Genomic DNA, 12,982 nt, shown 5'->3' with positions numbered 1-12,982 from the left:
CATGTCTGTGACCACATGTCTGTGACCACATGTCTGTGACCATGTGACCACATGTCTGTGACCCCATGTCTGTGACCTCATGTCTGTGACCACATGTCTGTGACCCCATGTCTGTGACCTCATGTCTGTGACCACATGTCTGTGACCACATGTCTGTGACCCCATGTCTGTGACCTCATGTCTGTGACCACATGTCTGTGACCCCATGTCTGTGACCATGTGACCCCATGTCTGTGACCCCATGTCTGTGACCTCATGTCTGTGACCACATGTCTGTGACCACATGTCTGTGACCCCATGTCTGTGACCATGTGACCCCATGTCTGTGACCCCATGTCTATGACCACATGTGTCTGACCATGTGACCACATGTCTGTGACCACATGTCTGTGACCATGTGACCCCATGTCTGTGACCACATGTCTGTGACCATGTGACCTCATGTCTGTGACCCACAGAAGGATTTGAGTAAAGATGAAGAGGCACGCAGCTGCAGGAGGCAGAGAAAGCTCCGCCTCCTCTCCTGCTCCTGTAATGCAGTTCAGTTCATCGTATCAACAAAACACATGACATATTTACATTTATATGTAATTGTTCATAATCTGTTTTAACGTGTTAACGAGTTTTAACATGATTTATATTCAGATCGCGATTTCTGAAAGGTTTTCCGAGTCCATGCTAAAAGAAAATGAAAGGGTCAGTCATATTATGTCATTTTGTCACCATTGTTAAAGATTATTTAGATTATAATATATCCTATACAAATAAACTTAAGAAATGTTGGTCCATCACCATACTTTATATCCATAACAGTATTGTACATTGTATTATATATTTCAGTATTTATCATTTACACATGTAAGAGCAGACTTAATACACGACTACTGCTTCTCAGCATGGATCAGTTGTTTTTCTCTTATAGTGGCTCACCAGGCTGACTCCCTCTCCAGCTGGGATGACAACATACATGGTGGGTCTGTGAGACGCCCTTCACTTAATGACATTTAACCAGGCCTGACTCTGTTCTAAACTATGTTTTCAGCAGGTTCCTGTTCTGCAGGACAGAAAAAAATCAAAAGCCAACACCTTCCGCTCTTATGTCCACCCTGGCATGGTAAGGCTGTGTGTTTGCATGTGGACTCTAATGTGATCTTTAGGTCCATGTAGCTATGGATCTTGAGAGATTGTGGTTATTAGGCCCGAGCGCCACAAGCTGGCGAGAGGCCTATTAATCTCGTAAGGCCGTGCGAAGCACGGCTGCGAAAGTGCGCACGTAGTGCGCACGAAATCGAGCGCGAAGCGCTCGCCCACTTCCAAACACTCACTAACGCACTCCTTCACTCATGCACGCCCCGTGCATACTAATTAGTAGTAGGAAAATGGAACATTACCGTTGTAAACGGGCGAAGCCCGTGCAAAAGTGCGCACTAAACGAGCACTTTACATTGAGATGACGACCGCTTCGCGGTCGTCATCCCCATATAAAGCACTCATTTGCGCTAAGTAGCTCACGAATACGTTCCCCATCTCTTGCATGTTCCGTGCATATAAGCATGTAATGCAAAAATTGAACATTATTACTGTATAGAGGGCCAAAAACACAAAGTGGGCGGAGCCCACTCAAAATTAACGAAAGTACCCGTCAGTGACCAGGGACCCACACCATGAGGTAGGAAAGCGCGAGCGCTTTCCGAAAATGTATAGTTTATGATATTTGAAAAATGGGAAACATTGTTTTTGCATCGGAATATTATTCTTTCTTCTTCTTCTTCTTCTTCTTCTTCTTCTTCTTCTTCTTCTTCTTCTTCTTCTCGGGACCAACCCCCCTATTTTTCACCCAGTGAACATTGACGAAAAGTCACAAAAATGTTCACACCTCTAAAAATCGTGCCTCTCTACATTCTGGCTATTTCCCTTTTCTAAAATAAAAAAAATTGGCACGTCAGCGCCCCCAAATGTACCAAAAATGCATTGAGAGATGGGAAATGACCCAAAAAAAATCTGATCGTAGAATCATGAAATTTGGCGCAGAGGTAGATGGTGACAAGAGAAGTAAAAAATATTATTACGGCAACGCCGTCCGCCCAACCAAATGTCGGCCATATTGCTTCAAAAATGGCTAAACATGACTTCGGAGTTTTTCCAAACGTCGTACTTTTACGAACTCCTCCCAGGGCGTTGGCCCTAAAAAGCTGAAATTTGGTGAAAATGCTACTGAGGAGTGGGACATCAAAAGTTATCCAAATTACATTGATACCTCTCACGGTCTCGGTGCGGCGAAGCCGCAAACTGTAGCTAGAATTTCAGAAATCTCCCATATTTAAAATTTCTGCCGTTTGCGCAGATAAAGTCCGAATTGCGTCAAATTAGAATCAGTTGTTAAACTCTTTGCCCTAAACCTACTTGAAGTGAAATAAATTCATTTGGCGCCACAGCGCCCTCTACAGATTTTATATGGAGGTTAAATGTTTAGTTTTGCGAAATTATATGAAATTTGACACACAACTCAATTTTAGCATCCCCATCAAAAAAGTCAATGAGACCCATGTCATAATTGTTATGGCGTTGCCGTAACGATGACCGAAACCTTTCATGTTATTCCAATGGGGAAATCGCCAGAACATGTTTACACTTTAGACTTTCACAAACTCCTCCCAGGGCGTCAGCCCTATTAACCTGAAATTTGGTGAGACTCATCTTCAGGACCATCAAAAGTTATCCACATTTTCATTCAAAGAGTCACGGTGTCTGTGCGGCAAAGCTGCACATTTTGCCAAGAATTCAAAATAAAATAGCTTTTTGATGGTAAAACAAAGGGGAGAAGATGTGACAGCGTCACAGATTCAGCAGTAGGCGTAATAAAAGGACAATTGGGGCGCGTTAGCGCCCCCTCCTCTTGCGGCGTGGCGGCGGTGTGGCAGCGGCGTGGCGAGGGCCGATCATTGCCGCTTGCGGCTATATTTTTATGTTATGTTTAAATATATCATCATGAAAAAGGGATTTGCAAGTCTTTATAACACTAATATTATCATCAATGATTATATTACACATAAAAAATACTGCAGTGATGATTTAGTACAAGAACCTTAAGTGATAACGGCTCTAAGAGATGTGACATGTGGATTCTCTCTGCGTCTCATTATCTTATCAATATGCTTCAGTAATCAAACAAGATGTCTTTGAAACTGTGGTCACTCCGTCTCCTCTGTTGCTTTTCCTTTGGCTCCTAATCTGACCTTTTACCAATCCTCTATTTAATTCAGATAGAGCGCTACCTTCTTCCTGTCTGTACTCCCCCGCCCCCCTGCATGTGGACTTCCTCTAAAGTGGTGCGAGAGCTGCCTGCGTGCCTTTGTGCCTTTGGGATGAGCATGTAACAGTAAGTGTAGTCTGGCTGAGGCATTGTCATGCTCTGCCTGTCATGCGCAAGTCACTCCTTGATCTCTCACTTTGAAGTGCTTCTTGGCGAACCGAGAAACAGCCCACAGCGGTCAACAGAGGGCGCCCATGACCAGCTCTGGGGTGTCTGTGGCCTGGGTCCCGGCCCTCACAGGCTGGTGCCAAGGTGCAATAAAATTCTCACCTCATTATCCGAGACAGTCACATCAGAGGCTCGGAAGAAAGAAAAGAAAGGGTCGGGGGAGGGAGGAGGAACAGACCTGAGCCGACACCACGGTCTGTCTCTGTTAGTTTCTCTCAAAGTGTGGGGGTGCACAAGTGAGAAAAATAAGACAAGGTATTAGTCATCCTGGCAACATGTTCACACTTCCGCATACAGAGCCCTGACCAACTGCTGGCCTTCTCCGGCTCACTTCACAGCACTGAACGACTTGTTATGCAGAAGAGCCTAATTCTGAATTAATGGTTTCTGTGATAGGTTTCACTGTGAATGCTAAGCGGAATAGAGAATGTCATTTTTCACCTCATTACCAGGGACAATCTATTACAGCTAACATTCAGGGCACTGGTATCTCACCTTGGAGGACAATACATATGAGCTAACAAAAAGTGTGTAAGATCACTGATACTTCTTTGTATAATGGGGTTGATAATGCAATTGCACTTTTTTCTATCCCAATGTCTGTCAGAGAGTATATTATTTTTAGGTGTATTTTAAAACTAAAGCAACAATACGTCAAGTAATTTATAAAATGTTGTATAATGCTGAAGTATTTGCAATAGTTACCACGCATTTGAAGAATTTGAACAAAGGAGATAGACAAAACTAAGCACACTTCTGACAGCTGGTGTGCCCTTATCTTCCAATGTACATCCAATAAATCAATACAAAATCTAAGAAACAGGAAGCCAGATGGCCTATTCTCCAAGCAGTCGGCACAGGGGCCTAGGACCTCCTTGGCTACTGTACCACCGCAGTAAGCAGCCCCTCTTTGAAGGCATACACATTAAACAATGAGCCCCATGAATGACTAAAGGGAACAAATAAGCTGTTACGACTCTTCTCAGATCAGTGTTTGTGTTTCCATCCACTTCAAAGGGCCTTGTGTGTTTGATATGCAGCCCCCACACCTTGATGCAGGCCCTGTACAGGTAACAGGGAGGAGAAGTCCTTTAGCCACAGAAAGGGTCATGTGCTTGTTTCCTTCAGCCCTGGCTTGAGGGGAGTTGACCCAGACGAAGGGTCTGCTGAGGTCTCCTTTTCCCCAGGGAGTTATTGGGCCGTGCAATTATCACAAGAAAGATTATTTATTGTGTCTTTAAGCTTCTTTATTCTGTAAAGTAAGATGCAAGTAAGTTTTGTGGAGTTATAGTGAGAGATGCTATAGAAGGTCGCTAAGGTCAGTTACCTAAAACCTAAAATTTCTGTGTAGGCCAGGGGTCAGGTTAAACAGTAGTTTGATTGAATGGCTGTTCACAGGCCAGTGTGAAATGCCAGTTCTATTACAATGTAGCAATGGGAATTGGGGGTTTCTCTGGCCTTTGTGTGGCTATTGGTCTTAGAGCGTGGATCCATTGTTCTACGCTGACCAGCCAGCCTCTCAGACTCTCCCTGGCACTGCTTTGTCTGAAGCAGCGTGACCATTTCCTTCGACCAGGTCAGGGCAGGGTCATGACTTTGGACACCAGTCCTCTGTCTGTCTGCCCTCGCTGAAAATCTGCACACTCATGCTCTTTTGCAATAATATTAAATGGCTTCAATTGCCCCAGTCAATTTACTAGCATTTCAATTATTAATGTAATAACTTCAAATTGCACTTAAATTTGATCAAACACTATGGGAAATATAATATTTAAAGCACAATAAAATGGTTTCATATTGTGCATATCTGCGTTATGGAGGTGACGTGGTCAGAGACGTCCCGAGGCAGGAGCTGACTTATCACAGCCCGGTCATCACAGTGATAAGACGAGGAAAGGCCAAAGGGCAAGAGCACAGTGTACATGGTCCAGGTCAACAGTCTAAGAGATGCACTCAAAGGGGAGACAAGAATATTATCTGATAAGAATCACTGCAGCCTTTTGATGTTGGAGAGGCTAATCCTGGGATACAAGGTGTCCTGCTGGGAGGACGAGTGGGACAACAGCAAGTGAGCCAATGAAGATCATGTAGTAACACACATTTACACTGGAAACAAACCTCACATAGTCACGGGAGACAGATAACAGAAGATGGCTTGCTATTCTCAATTCATTACGGTAGTACATATATATTTAAGGCCAAGCTCGTACCTTTAATTATGCAAAAAATAACTAGTGGATAATTCATCGTTACAGTGTCAAGAATTAAGTTGTTGTGGGGTTGAGAACTCCTAAAGTTGTGTATGGAGTACAAGCAGAACCTGGGGCTGCATTACAAGCTGTAGCTTGAACCAAATGCCTTGATGTCTTGCTTAAAGCAAGATCCTGGATTTTGCCTGTGGCTGCAGGGGGTGGGTTTGTGAGTTACTGCAGATGTTCGCTTCCCCTGTCTCTCTTTAGCAACGTGTAAACAAAAATGCCCACAATTACCTTTGATGTTTTACGCACAAACTCTACACATTAAATTGGCTTTGCAGATCAATGATAATAATGAGCTAAAAAGAGTAGTACACAAATACTGGCAATTCACCCTTAAGAGTGTTTTCACTTTTACTTGTACAGAACCATTAAGAAGCTCCATTCACTTTGCACCACCGTTCTGCGACTATAAGAGAGAGGTGTGCGTGGCATCATTATCAGTGGTCTCAGAGGCAGATCAAAGCTGTGGCAGAGTGAGAGTGCAGCTGCCGGTGCTGTGTGTGGTGTAAGATTGTGAGCACATGTTTGTGTAGAGGATGTTGACTGATCCCAGGAAAGACAAACGTGCCGCCTTCGTTGGTCGCTGTGTGTGTGTGTGTGTGTGTGTCTGTGTGTGTGTGTGTGTGTGTGTGTGTGTGTGTGTGTGTGTGTGTGTGTGTGTGCGTGCGTGCGTGTGTGTGTGTGTCTGTCTCAGGATGTGTTGTATGTTTGTTCACTGTTTATGTTGTCTCTTCACCCCAGCTTCCCGTCAGATACAAATACAATTAAAACAACTGTTAACAAAAGGGACTAAACTAGTTCCACTTTTATATTACTTTAAAGACCAACACTGAAGTCATGACTTTATTTTCTATAAGAGTTAACTCAAAAGAAGAAATTGTATAATAATTTGACTAGTTTTCCACATGGTGTCGCCACTGTACACTTGAATTATAGAACATGCCTGTTATGTACATTATGTTTAATATTTGTGTCCTTCATTGGACAGTCTGTTGTTGATGAACATGTAAATGGTTTGATTAAACTAAACTGGATGAACAAATGGTCAAGCTACTGAACACAGAGTGGGATGAATTTAATTATTGGATGCTTATGGGCAGAAGACCCTCAAATATCTCCTCCTGAGGTTTTTCTGTGCAAAAGCGTGACATATTGAGTGATTGGCGCATGTTAACACTGTGAAGTGTCTGATTCAGTGACTGGAATCAGCAAATGCCACTTCGTTCCTTCCAGAGCCATAAATCTAGGTGGAAACAGAGGTTTTATGGCACACAGACTTCCCCTCCTTTCTGTGGGGTTAGTGTGCCTTATACCACCCTCAGACACTGTCCCTTAATAACTCTACACCAGCTTTTGGAAAAAATCTCAATACCAAACATCGGACAGTAGAACAATTTGCATAAGCAGTTCTGAGTTAGGAGACATCTGCACTACAACTACAACAACAAATATTAAAAACATTACAGTTATAGAAATACAATTTCATACAGTTACTGTTTCATTTCAAATGGCTTAAAACCTCTGAATGTTACAATTTCTTTCTTCGATGATTCCTATTTGTCAATCGTGTGACAAAAAGGAACAATCAAACTATGGGCACGTAAAACATCATTGGAAAGCTACTTATTTACTGTCAAATCAGCCATTCTGGAAACAATGTGTGCACCATATCCACACACAATTTATTGTTCTTTTAATATGCATTTCGCCTGAACGTTTTTCATTTATTTAAATTCAAGTCCAGAAATGTCATCTTTAGTTAAACTGGCTTCAACTATAAAATTGGAATTGTCAAGACTCAACAAATATTCAATAAAATGTCAGTGTATATCACAGCAGCTTTACTCATCTTTATATTTACCCAACAAATCTGAGCAAGATTTGAACTCTGATTGAATAAATGTGTTACCATTTTACAATTAGAATAAATCTGCAGAGGCAAATACACCGTGTTCAGAAAAGGTTCAGAAACATTTTATTTGGGAGAATTTTAGTCACGCATTATAGGAAAACTCAGCTGTAATTATATGAGGTTTAAGCTTTTACCTGCACCATAACCTGGATGACAAAGAGTCCCAGTAGCTAAAGATAAGATAAGATAATCCTTTAATATCCACACAAGGGGAAATTTCGTTGTTACAACGCAGTAGAAACAGGAGGAAAGGACAGATTATAGGAAGTTTCAAAAACACATTCTTAATAGAACTCTTATGAACAAAACAAAAAACTCTTTTGTTTTGTTCATAAGAGAGCATTACATTAAGAATGATATAAGACTTATAATGATATAATCCTCATCTTTTCCTCGCAGTGTCGTGTTTGAGTGATTCTGGCTCCTGGAGCTCATCTCAGTGATGTTAACAGCTCCAGTTCCTTTGACACCCTGAGCTCTCAGTCATTTCTAAAGCTGTATCATAAATTTGGGCAAATTAACCTCCTCAAAACCCAGATAGACCCTCTCTGTGGCCCATTAGGCAAGTGACTGAAGCTTTCATTGAAACCCATCAATGAAATGTGGTTGTATTTCAAAACGAATGTCCTGGCTCATCTAAACTCAATTCCACTGATTTGATTGTGAATAGGAGTCTCCTTTTGAGCATAAAGTCAACCCTGCAACACATTTTCACTGACCAGGTGCATGTCCAATCCCAAATATTGAATACTATCAGCACTGAACTTAGCACTGTCTCTGGTGTTTTATTTGGTTGACATGAAGTGTGCATTTGAAATCTGTATTTTTTCTGTAAAGTACGTATGTTCATGTGGCCCAAACTAAAGGGTGATAACTCAGGTCTTGCTGCATAATAACATTTGATTTGTCCCATACCTGTTTTAAATTAAGTGTTTCCCCTGAGAATTATGAATTGTCGTTGTTGACATCTAAAGGGGCCAGGATGACAATTCTGTTTTATTGTGATACATTTTAGTTTATCTCTAAAATACATATAGTGTATTTGCTGAAGTCCCAACAGACCAATCAAAACAGCTGAATCAGATCATGTGATGCTGTGGCTACAATTTTAGCCTAATTGATTTACAGTGAATACCTGTTATTGCTATAGGAGCTCTCCGATATTATACACCTGACTTTCCCCAAACCTGTCACTCTTTTGTTGCATACACACATGTTGGTTTTCTCGTGTATATATTACAAATTCAATTAGCTGCTAACTTTTAGACCTATACACAAGGAACCGTGTTATTTGAGATGTGTTAAGATGCGTTTACAATTACATTATTATTGTCTTTAAATGATGTGTCGGGTCAGTGTGGATTAATGAGTCTTCATCCCCAGACGCGGCATCACTGCAGGCTCCGGGCTGGTCCTGGTCCTGGTCCCGGTTCCGGTCCCGGTCCTGGTCCTGGTCCCGGTCCAGGACAGCGCGCGCGGGGGGCACGACTCTACCTGCGCGCGCTCTTCCTGTGGTGCTCGGGACGATTGCTCGAAACTGTGAAACTCGCCTCAGTCTTTTTTTTGTCCTTTTGACCCAGCGAGCTTCACCTGAGACGAAAGCTCAAGGTGACACGGTCCGGGGAGGTCACGCAGAGCCGCGCGTGTGTCGAGGGTTTGCGGATCTATGTTTTAATGGCGTTTTCTCGACAGATTTGACAGTATTTTAGCAGCTAGCCATAGTTAGCTGCTTCCGGAAAAGACCTCCTCCTCCACACAGGTAAGAGACAGGAGTTTCGCTTCAAAGTGGGACAATATTACACGAAACTATAAAGCATTGAAGCCATTTTGTACTTTTAAACTTGTTATAAGTATTAGTAATGCTGATCCAAAATGTTTGATGATTGTATATAGATATTATGTTACCCTGTTTAATGTTACGTGAACAAGGTGAGCTTGTGTTGTGTTCACGGTGTCGCCTTGGGAGTCACATTTGACTTTAAGGGCCATTTTAATGTCGACTCGACTGTCAAAAAAAGTATACGACCCACGTTTACCACCTTTGTGGTCGTTTGCATCTGTCACATCGCTGTGGGGATTGAGACAAACCAACATGGACTGACAAGGGCAGTGAGTTATTTATGGTGCGTGACGGACAAAGGATTTCAACAACTTTTTGTTGGGTTTATACTTGTGGTAATTCTAATTCAACCAACATGTTTACAAATGTCTATTTTAAATTCGACTGATATTATACTGAAATAAGAAACCTAGGACTTGGATCAATTATTAAAAAAGACTTTTGGACTGTCCTGTTGGAGCAAGATTTGTTAATCTGTCACCAAGATTTGTTAATCTGTTAACATTGACAGGTTCTCTTGGTTTTCTAATGATTACCTCGTTTGTTGGGTAAATATTTATCATAGTTTTACATCAGTCTAATGGCAATTTGTGAAGACAATTTGAATAAATAAAAGTTGAAATTTACAGGAAGTAGAGCTGAGTTTTTAAATAGAATCCCTTTTGTTGTTGTTGTTGTTGTTGTTGTTGTTGTTGTTGTATAGGTACCATACCATAATGGTTACCTATGCCAGAATTGCTGCGCATGTCCAACCAGGAAGTAACATAAACTTCACCAAAAGTGTCAAACTCAGGGAAAATACAGTTTTAGTAAAATTGTAAATATAATCGTGTATTATGTTTTAGTGAAATGTGTAGTCTAAACTTTAAAGGAAGTTTGGATAACACATTGGCTTTGATCAACTTCAAGTGCAAATACTTTGGGAACATCCACTAAACTCCATAATATGTTGTCACTGAATTAGTCTTGTGAACTGAAGAGCCTTCTACTCTTTTTGCTGTCACTGAACTATTGTCTCTTGAAAATGTTTGTGTTTGTCATGCAGATCAGCCGCCCTCTAGAAACGTGAGCGTGCCAGGTAAAGGGCTCACTAGTAAACACGTAGTAGTTAGATGTTTAGAATGCCCCTTTACTATCTCAGAGCAAAGTGTAAATGATGAAATACAAGCAGCTGTGTAGTTTATGTGAAATGTCCTGTTGTCCACATGGTTGAAATCCTGTGGCTCTGGGAGTTTCGCCCGTTTGCAAATATTGGCTTTACATGTTGTTGATGGTGGTTACATCATTGGTCAATGAACCCTGCTAGTTTTAGTTCTGTAGAATTAAGAGTTATATAAGTTATAAATAGAGTTAACTATTTTACTGACGCAGAAGTGAAGTAATTGTCTGTGTCTCTCATGGCCTCACCTGTATTAGCTGAGGGCGTGTGTTGTGACACGTGACTCACTCATATGAGCCATCAAAGCGAGTGACTTGGCTCAGTGGTGAAGGAGCACCTCTGTTAGTAATCCTTAAGACGACCAGAGGACAGACCACAGGCCTGGGACATTTCCCATAGCTTAACATGTCACATGATAAATGAGCGTTTTAAAGGAGCAAGCAAATGTCCTCGCTCCGATGTGGTCTATGGCAACAAAATCTGAAAAGAAAAGGTTTTTTGCCATTGCCAATGAACAGAATTCACAAACATAGGAACTTGCTTTGGTGATTCGGTGCAACAAAAAACAATGAACAATGATAAAACAAAATAAAAAAGAAAAACAATTTCAATCTGATATAGGATCAAAGATAAAATAAAAATTGGCTTTCTATATACACAAAATTGACAGTTGAATTTACTGATGTAGTGTGGAAAGTGAACAGTGCAGCAAGTGATTTAATTATAGTTAAAGCAACTGTTCTTGTGACGGGAGGTTCTGGTCCGGATGGACCGTAGCCTCCTGCCTGAGGGGAGTGGCCACCTGCCTGAGGGGAGTGGCCACCTGCCTGAGGGGAGTGGCCACCTGCCTGAGGGGTTGTGATTACTACTTTATTAGATGATTGTGTTCCATTATATATTGCCCATGCAGTTAAATTAAGGTTATGAAACATACTGTCTTAGTTCGACGATTATTTTTCAAACAGAAGTCACAATTTGTCACACAACTTTGACAATTATTGTCAGTGACCAAAAATGTTGTTATAAATGTATCATTATCACTCCTAATCCACAATTAATATGTTAATCAAATCGAGATTAGAGGTGGGCAGGGGGGAAATGTATATGTAAATATTTATTTGGGACTATTACAATAGTTATATTCAGACTTATTATTAGTTTATTTGGTGAGGATAGTGCATGTTAATTAACACACATGACACACACGTTGTAAACACGTCAGATTGTTGCCATGGACTAATTTCCAGGTGGTAAAGTTTCTCGCCCAAGGACACAATGGCTGTGTGCACTACTGCCCCCCTGTGGCACCTGGTATTCCAGTCATGGCTCATCACTGCTTAGCTGACGAGATCTGACGAGATTTTGAAGTTTGTGTGGCCATTAGGTCAAACATGTCGTTAAACTTATCCGTTGAGCTTTAATTATCCGTCAAATCTACAATGTCTGTGTAAATACTAACAAAATGCCAATAAATAAATAACCATATAATACAATATACTTGATATTCAGATTTTGCACATCTTCAAAACATCCACGATATTAACTACATTTTGATATATTGGCCACTTATAATCAAGCTGCAGTTGTTTCAATCATCAGTGATCAGTTTAGAAGAAAATAATATGTGAAATGTAAAATCGTGAACATTTAATATAAGTCTTCAACCTGGAAAACCACAGTAAAATGAGTAACTAATTTATAGATTTTCTGCATCCTTGAGGAGTTGTGTGTTATCAGTCTGTTCTACTGGACACAGCCCTCCTCCAGAGACCGTAAACTGGGAGCACAAATCAAGTGGGAGGTCGCAGCTTGCCCTCTGTCAAAGCAGTGACTAATGGAGATGGGCTACTTCCTCTGGGAAATCCTGCCGGTCCTATCTAACCTTTATTAAAAAAGAATTGGAATAAGAGTGAATGAGTTATTGACGAGAAATACTGTGTCTGTGGGTGCGTCTTGGTCTACCCCATTGGCTCTGTCACAGTCAGGATGCCTGGCTCCTATCTGTTACAGGAATGAATGGGTATCAATTTTGCAAAGTAAAAGCCTGAGAGAAAGAACGAAGAGGCCCGGATGACATCACAGTGTATGTTTGTGCGTTTCAAGTGCATGTTTGGTGGTTTTAGTCCCACCTGGAGGGCTGCACCAGCATCTCAAACCGCTGCCCAAAACTAAAACCTTACTCCAGTATGTCTCCACTCGGCCTCGTTAGAACCATTTCCCTCCTGATTTTCCCACAGCAGAGCGGCCGGGGCTCACACACAAACACAACTGTGCGCACAAAAGTATCACACACACATTATTGTGGCGCTGAGCGGCTCTGGTTTCACCAAGG

Source organism: Eucyclogobius newberryi, unplaced genomic scaffold (assembly GCF_026437365.1).
Source record: "Eucyclogobius newberryi isolate DKJ021-1_F unplaced genomic scaffold, fEucNew1.0.hap1 SCAF_11, whole genome shotgun sequence".
Classification (NCBI taxonomy): domain Eukaryota; kingdom Metazoa; phylum Chordata; class Actinopteri; order Gobiiformes; family Gobiidae; genus Eucyclogobius; species Eucyclogobius newberryi.
Note: the sequence above shows the minus strand (reverse complement) of the source record.